This window comes from Alosa sapidissima, chromosome 17 (genome assembly GCF_018492685.1).
Source record: "Alosa sapidissima isolate fAloSap1 chromosome 17, fAloSap1.pri, whole genome shotgun sequence".
Taxonomy (NCBI): Eukaryota; Metazoa; Chordata; class Actinopteri; order Clupeiformes; family Clupeidae; genus Alosa; species Alosa sapidissima.
The window spans coordinates 20,845,304-20,853,265 of NC_055973.1; positions in this window are offsets into that span (position 1 = coordinate 20,845,304).

The window sequence follows — 7,962 nt, forward strand, 5'->3', positions numbered from 1 at the left end:
TTTGGGTACGATTAAAAGATTAGAATTGGATGATCTAAGTTTCCTTTGTGGTTGATAAGATATTAAAAGCTCAGAGATATATGAAGGTGCTATGCCATTCAGAGCTTTGTAAGTAATTAACATAACCTTAAAATCAATTCTATAGGAAATAAGGAGCCAGTGCAGTTCAGCCAACACAGGGGTGATGTGTTCTCTCTTCTTGGTCTTAGTTAAAAGTCTAGCCGCAGAGTTCTGTATGAGTGCCAATTTCTTTAGATGTTTTTTGGGAAGACCAGTGAAAAGTGCATTGCAGTAGTCTAACCTGCTAGTGATAAAGGCGTGAATTAGTTTTTCTGCATCTTGTTGAGTTAAAAAGGGCCGCACTTTGGCAATGTTTCTCAAGTGGAAATAGGCTGTCTGAGTAACTTTACTGATATGGGGCTTAAAACTTAACTCTGCATCTAAGATGACACCGAGGCTTGTTACTTTTGGTTTAACCTGGTGTGCCAAATTCCCCAGATTACTAAGAATAATATCTCGCTTTAGTTTTGGTCCAACCAGAAGTACCTCTGTTTTGTCATCATTTAGTTTCAAAAAGTTTTTGCTCATCCACTGATTAATGGAGGTTAGGCATGCAGTGAGGGAGCAAAGGCCATCTGGGTTAGTTGGCTCCACAGAAATATACAATTGGGTATCATCTGCGTAGCTGTGGAAGTTTACATTATTCTGACTTATGACGTTTCCCAATGGAAGCATATATAGAGAAAATAGCAGGGGACCAAGGCAGCTCCCCTGGGCCACACCAAAAGGCAAGTCATGTTTTTCAGATACATGATCTCCTAGACTGATATAAAAATCTCTGCCAGTAATGTAGGTTTGAAACCAGTTTAGAGCATTATCAGAGAGACCCACCCACTTCGCAAGGCGGTGAATTAGGATGCTATGATCAATGGTGTCAAATGCCGCACTCAAATCCAGAAGAATAAGGATTGAGACTTTGTTTGAGTCAGTAGCTAGTCTTAGATCATTGACTATTTTTACTAGAGCCGTTTCTGTGCTGTGATTTGATCTAAAACCTGATTGGAATTTTTCAAGGATACTGTTTTCGTTGAGGAAGGTATTTAACTGATTACAAACAACTTTTTCAAGTACTTTGCTCAAAAACGATACATTTGATATAGGCCTGTAGTTGCTCAGATTGGTATGGTCAAGATTTGACTTTTTAAGTAAAGGTTTCACAACAGCGGTTTTAAAAGCAGTTGGAAATATACCTGTTTCTAATGAGGTATTTATTACCTTGAGAAAAAAGGGAGCTAAGCTATCATATACTTTTTTGAGGAATGTAGTAGGGATTGGATCTAAAACACATGTTGAGGAGCCGGTTTGAGTTATAATTTTACCAAGCTCAGATTGAGTAATAGTGCTAAAGGACCTTCATTTTGGGGGGCTGTTTTTGGGTGTACTATCAAACATATTACTTGTGTTACCAATAGCCTCCCTTATAGAAATGACTTTGTTTTTGAAGAAGTCTGCAAATTCTTCGCATCTTAGAGAGGATGCCTGACTGAGTGTATCAAAAGGTGTTTGATGCAATAGCCTATCAATGGTAGAGAACAACACCCTAGAGTTTCCACTGTTTTCAGCAATTACCTTAGAGAAGTGGTTCCTCCTCTCATTCCGAATAGCTCTATTATAATTTGCTATTTTTTCTTTTAGAATGGCACGGTGAACCTGTAACTGAGTTTTTCTCCATGTTCTCTCACCTTTTCTACATGATCTTTTTAGATCATGGATATTTTCGTTCATCCAAGGTGTCAGTTTGCTACAGGGCCTTTTTTTAGTCATTAAGGGTGCCACTCTGTCAAGCAGAGCACCTAATTCACGATTGAGAGCCTCTACCATTTGATCAATGGGATGATGTAAAATATCTAAATTTATGGAGTCTATAAGAGCTATGAACTGCTGTTCTGCTCTAATGTCCAAGAGTCGCGATTTGATTGCAATTTCGGGATGAATTTTTGGAGTATGTAGTACTATATTAAAAGATACACAATGATGATCAGACATATTTATATCATTTACTGATAAGTCTGTGACTTCTATCCCTCTAGAAATGACTAGATCGAGGGTGTTGCCAAGGTTGTGGGTGGGTCCTGTAACATGCTGCTTTAGCTCTAAACTGTCCAACACATTAAGGAACTTACTGGCTTTAGCATCAGTTGTCTTATTGACATGAATATTGAAGTCGCCATTTACAATTATCCGATCATAGCTAGTGATGATGAGCGACATAAGTTCAGAAAACTGGTCGAGAAAGCCAGTCCATAGTTTAGGAGGGCGGTATAAGGTTAATAGAAGTACAGCTGGGTCAGCCTTCAGAGTGAGGGCAATATACTCAAAGGAAGCGAATTCGCCAAAGTTGACTCTAGTGCAACTATATTTGTTTGAGAGAATGGAGGCAATTCCACCACCTCGTTTGCCTTGTCTAATTGAGTGGAAGAAATTATAATTTGGGGGACAAGTCTCAACAAGAACAGCTTCGCTGTCAAAAAGGCCCCAACTGTAGCCAGTTTTAAATCTAGACTTAAGACCAAACTGTTCTCAGATGCTTTCTGCTAACTGTGCCGAGTTACAAATTCTGAATCTGCCTTGATAATTATTCTACCTTGTCTTTTATTACTTTTTTTACTACTTTTGCCTTTGTTTTTGCTTACTAATTATTCTTTATTTTTAAATGATTTTACCTTGTGTTTTATGTTTTCTTTTTATTATGATCTTTACCTTTTAACTATTCTTTGACTATATTGCCCTTCTACGCTTTTATTTGTTATTATTGTTTGGTTTTGTTTATGTAAAGCACATTGAATGACCTCTGTGTATGAAATGCGCTATATAAATAAACTTGACTTGACTTGAATAAACGGCACTGGGCATTCATAAAACCACATTTCAAATACGAGAAAATGAACGTGGTGTAGTTCCCAGACCCCATCTGAATGAGATGAGGTCTGACGTTAACCAGGCTAGCACAATTTAGTAAAACGAGAGCATGATTACCAGTAAGTAAAATGAGCACACAATTTAGTAAAATGAGCTCTGGATATACTTCTTGATACACAAAAGCCATCACATGCATGCACTTGAGCAGAGGTGGAGAGAATGGGAGGGAAACAGGGACAAACAGCTCTGGGTACCTCACACAGGGAACACATATAGCCGTAACAGTGGTGATGTGTGTTGTTAACCACAGCAGCCTATGAGTCGACAGATTTCCTTTGTTATGTTTGTTTACTGAAACAAACATAACAAACATGTAAAATCCTTCAGCTGTCTGTTCAGGAGGGCACAAGAGGACAAGAGAGAAGCTTCTGTGCATACAGTAAAGTAAATGTTGGATTTGTGTGTGTCTATACAGTGCATGTGTGTGTGTGTTTAAAGGAGAATTCCGGTGTGATATTGACCTAAAGTGTGTTCAAACATGATACCGAGTGTGAACTACTGGAAGCAACTGAATCCATGCATTTCCACGGAATTAGTTTTGGAATCTGACCCCTTATCATACCTGTTTGTTTGTACTCGTCGCTCTACTTATCGTGACTAAATTCAAGATGGTGTCGAACGGTAAAATTCCTTAAGGTACTGTCTGTATAAATCATCTTGTAAATAATCTACCAGTGCTTTTTCAAAGTTCTCCATGTCTCGTTTAAAATGTCAAGGCCCTCGGAAGTCTACCAATGAAGTATGGATCTACTTTGAGCCTCGTAAATGGTGTAAAACAGTGATTTATTTTCATGGCTAGGCCGATGCCCGAGGCACCACAACGAAACCCTGTTGGTAGCATTGGCTAACTAGTGGCAGATTTCTGAGTGCAGGGGACAAGCTGAGGTGAGCTATGAGACATACGTTCACACTCGGTATCATGTTTCAAGACACTTTAGGTCAAAATCACACCGGAATTATCTTTTAACCTGCGTTGTGTTGACCACAGCCCAGCACTCACCTGGACTCGAACCCCCAGACTGCAGCAGATCATATTGGCAGTCGAGCGTATAAGTATACAGTAAGTACAGTATACTGCACTCTTTTGATCCCGTGAGGGAAATTTGGTCTCTGCATTTATCCCAATCCGGGAATCAGTGAAACACACTCAGCACGCAGTGAACACACAGTGAGGTGAAGCAGGGCCGTAGTCACCATAGACATTGAGGGGGACGTCCCCCCCCCAATATTCAAATATGACCAAAATGTCCCCCCCAATATTCGGACATAGAAAAATAAAGAAAGAATAAAGCGCTATACTAGGCCTACAGGAAACCAACACGTATCTGAAATGTAATCAAACGTAAATAACGCACAAATTAGTGACCTATGGTTCCAGAGTAGCCTACACCCCTGAGTGGTTTGTCCTGGTGATTTTCCATTTTTCGTTAGTGGTGTGCGCTATCAAAAGCTTCCATTTACTGCACCCTACTGCGGTGAGGTAGGGCTGTCAACAATATCGCAAAAGCTACCGGTACAATTTTCACAAAACTTCTTGGAAAGGTGTAGCACAGGCTAAGGTAATCCCATACATGTTTGGAGCCGATCAGACTGAAAGGGAACATTTTCCATATTGTAGCCTATTCTCGCAATGATAGCGAAAGTGAAACATTTTAAATGATGAATTTGTGCAAGCCTGTGTCCGTCAAAAGTTTGGAATAACCTAATTGACTGACCTAACTAACGACTTGTTTGTGATTTTTAATAATATTTTTGCATGGTAGGAAATATTAAAATTCTGTACAGATTTGTATGTTGTTGACATCATGACTACGGCCTTGAGGTGAAGCACACACTAATCCCGGTGCAGTGAGCTGCCTGCTATAGCGGCGCTCGGGGAGCAGTGAGGGGTTAGGTGCCTTGCTCAAGAGCACTTCAGCCTTGGTCCTACTGGTAGGATATCGAACCAGCAAGCCTTCGGTTACAGGCCCGAAGCCCTAATCAGAAGGCCACGGCTGCCCCTAGCGTGCTAGCAATCAAGCTAAAACTCCAGGGTGCTCGTCTTTCACTAGCACATCTCTTAAAGGAGAACTATGTAAAATTTTCAACTTAATGAAATAGTTTAGAAATCGATTGTGATGGTTAAATGGCCTGTTGTGGCGAAAATGGCGGCTTTCTCTGCTCTCCTAGTGGAAAACCAGCCTTGCAAGATATGACATACACACGCCCACCTCAAGCACTGGCTAGTTGGCGGAACGGTTGTGGGTGGATCGCAAAGCTTGTGTTTAAAAGACAAAAAAGTATCGGCCATTTAAAATACTAGTCTATCAGATGTAATATCGGACTTTTATTTTGATAGATTTTATTTATGCCAGTCGTTGCCATGGACAATGTTACGGTGTAATCAGACAGGAAGCGATTTACTGCTGTATAAAGGTGGACTATGTTTTCATTAAAACACAGGCGCTTTTCTGCGTGGAGTTGAACTTTTTTCAATTCGAGGCGCTTATACAGAAAGCACCTGACTTGGGCCATCACCACTCTCTGGGCATGGTCGGAGCGCAGAGGATCCATGTTGATTATTTCCCAGATCCTTCCCATATGTTCATGGTGGTTGTGGATGCCCACTCCAAATGGCCTGAAGTACACCTCATGATTTCTACCACGGCTACCAAGACCATACAGGTACTGAGAGGGCTATTTAGTCGGAATTTGCGACATTCATGAAGAGCAACAGAGTTACAGAAAGCACATATGCTCTGCACCTTTCCACCCAGCCACAAATGGCCTTGTGGAACATTTTGTGAAAACATTCAAGCATTTATTGAAGCACTCCACCAGAACAGTTTCAATCCAACACCGACTGGTTGCATTCTAACAGATGTATTGCAACACTCTGCCCTCCACGGCAAAGGAATCATCATTCATGATCTCGACTTGACCTGCGGAAGCCAAGTGGGGCAGCAGAAGTGGAGAAAGCACAAGAGGGACAGCTTGCTCGCCAACAGACCTATGCTAAAGCCAGGTCATTCAAGGTGGGTGACAAAGTACTAGTTTGTGATTATGGCAGAGAAGAGAAGGGGACACCGCGGGCATGGTTTCAGTTGAAATCCTGTGTCATACATAGCAAACGTTGGATCTTCATTGGATCTTCGTCGGATATTCGGAACACTGGAGACGCCAAGCTGACCAGATGCTGGCTCAAAATGCAGAGTTGGATGTTCCAAGGAACCGAGAACCAGAGTCTTCTCAAATTCCAGCAGACTTGCTTATTGGAGACCACAGTTCTTGAACCAGCTATTCCATCTCTTGATCCAGCGAGTGTGCAGTCATCAGATGTAACATTGGAGGTAGCCAACACACCACATCAAGAGACTGGTAAGCGATACTGTTAGGGAGGTAGGTGCATGAGGTTTAGACAGCACGCTAACACGTACACGCTCCATACACCTGGAGACGCGAGTTTGCCTGTTCTCCTAATTGCATATTGGCGACAGGTGTGCGACCTAACGTGAGAGCAGATTCTACAGCGAACAGCAGGACCATTTGGTTTAGACAATTTGACAATTTTGGAGTTGTGCGGTACCTATTGGAGTGTGTGTGTGTGTCTGTGTGTGTGTAGTTTCAAAAGGGATGTCAGAGTATGTGAGGGACTGTAGCCATATTATGCAATACCACATGAGGTAATAACTGGAAAAAATAAACTATTAATTATTATTCCACACCAACATTTTGTGTTAAAGGGACACACCAACTTTTGGGGAAACTGGGGCATCTATCCCAGTTAAATAAATAGCCTCTCTTGCGTGCAATAATCCAGTTTAACACTGTTAGCCTATCTTAGCATAATTCACTGGAAGTGTTCCAATTAGTCTACAGCTCCCTTTTATCCAGTTAAATCAGTCTATGTTAAATAGGTCTTCTGTGATTTTTTTGGTCAAATTAACTAATAAAGGTTATCATACCTTAATTTTTCTGTCCTAAAAGTGTTTGGACAGCAAAAACTAAAATACAAAATCACACAGGCCCCAAACTTGGTATTAGGGCTGGGCGACAGGGGAGAATGGGGTAAGATGAGCCCCATTATTTATTAGATTCATTATTTATTATAAGAATTATTTACATTCTTCATCATTCTAATGTGTCAAAGAGATTTGTTTTGTAACCTTCACACCAAGATGTTCTACAACTTCTGTAACCAACAACTCTTTGATAACTTATAAGGGTAAAGAGATATGCACACATATTTATTTTCTTAAAATATTCATTTATTTTTTACAAACAGTCATAGCTTAAATCATATCTTAAAAGTTCACCAATTGAGGTGAAATACATCTGAATTGTTATATTCTCGTTTTCTCTAAATCACCCTAACTCCACTTGGAGAGCAACAAATCTTATTTTTACACATATACTGTATTTTTTTTACCACATTTGTCATGTGCTGTACCTTTCCATAGATCAGAAGGAAGGAATGATTCCCTTTCCTTAAAATGCTGTCACTTGATACATTTTGTTTACGGTTTCCTAGAAAAAAGTGATGGCTCACCTTACCCCTATGCTCAACTTACTCCGTTCTCCTTCATGGCATAAAACCTGATTTTTAAGACAAGGTGGATGACGGGGTATAGTGCAGATATCTAATACCTAGATACGGTACATGTAAGCCTCTATGCTTACATATGGATGACCTCACTAATGAGCTCCATTACTTTTGACATCAGATCCAGTTTATGTTTGCTGCCCATCTGCTGGATAAAGTTCAGTGATGAAATTTAAATAGAAAATCGATTTTCCTAAAAAAAAAAAATCGATTTTAATACAAAAAACTTGATTTTCGATTTACTTGGTATGTAAGTTCAAAGACTGGCAGTGACGTCACAAAACTGTAATGACCTCGCCAAAAATCTAGGGGGTGTTTTTAAATTTTGGGTCTTAAAAGAGTTTTTGAAAAATTGATTGTTTAGAAATTCTCAAATTCAACTTACCCATTCCGGCAATTTC